Below are 1,153 nucleotides of genomic sequence, written 5' to 3'. Positions count from 1 at the left end.
GGCAGGTCAGCCTTCCAAAAAATTGAACTACAGGGAAATTCAGCTTCAGATCATTCAAACATCCCGTATTAGTATTCTTACTATCAATGTTCTTTCATGAAGAGTAAACATGAACACATTTCCTCATTTGTTTTCAGTGCAAGTCTTGCTCGTTTTTTGAAATAAGTTCCCCCCCCAAAAAAAATGGGTGCCCATGCCTTATGTCAGAAGTTTTTAGCAAAAAGTACCACTTCCTGCTAACTTAAAGATACCTCAATGCCTGGACATAACCTTTCAGGCCACATATAAATGCCACTTCTCCAGCATTCCCTATTTTGTAGCACCATAGGAGCATTCCAGTGCCTCAGCCCACACTTCATCAGTGCACCAATCATGTGAATCTTCCTCTGAAGCCTGACTCCAGCCACGTTGTGCTTATGGGTCTGGATTTTCCTGTACAGGCCAAAATCCTAAATAGCCAGCAGTGCAGCGACAAACTTGAAATGCAGATTCAAACACAGACAAGCTGAGGTAACACTGGATGGGACAAACTGAAACAGTACACTTTGTATTAGATTACCCATTTATTTCTTAGTGAGAGATTGAGCAAAGTGTGCTTCAATGTTTTACCCCTGAGAGCTGAGCTTTAAGTTCAAAAGCATTCAGAAGCAGGCTTGAGTCATGGAGTCCCATTTTGTTTAATTTCTAATTTATTCTGAGCAGATAATTGCTTGGTCTCAATTCCTCCATGCCAGCTAAAACCAAGTAGATTTGTTTTATAAAATTCTTATTTGGCTACACAAACTGTCCAAAAGCTCTGCTGACAGAGATCAGATAAAATATCGGCACAGACAGAATAGGTAGGATTTCCTATTCTATTAGATTTAACATTGTGTCCATAACAGAAGAACATGCATCTATAACAGGGTAGTTAAGCCCTGCAACAAGTTGCCCAGATGTTCAGGAATCTCCATCCACAGACTTTATACTGGCCCTGAGCAACCAGAGGTGACTTTGAAGTGAGCCCTGCACTGAGCAACAGTCTGGACTAGAAATCTTCAGAGGCCCCTTCAAATTCAGCGTTACTGTGATTCCACATGGTCTGACATATAAATGCAAAGCTGACCTCGTGAGATGAAGCAGGGGAGTACATAAATCAGGACTACCACAAACA

The sequence above is a fragment of the Lepidothrix coronata genome, unplaced genomic scaffold (assembly GCF_001604755.1).
Source record: "Lepidothrix coronata isolate B3197 unplaced genomic scaffold, Lepidothrix_coronata-1.0 Scaffold128, whole genome shotgun sequence".
Classification (NCBI taxonomy): Eukaryota; Metazoa; Chordata; class Aves; order Passeriformes; family Pipridae; genus Lepidothrix; species Lepidothrix coronata.
This window is presented reverse-complemented; position numbering follows the sequence as displayed.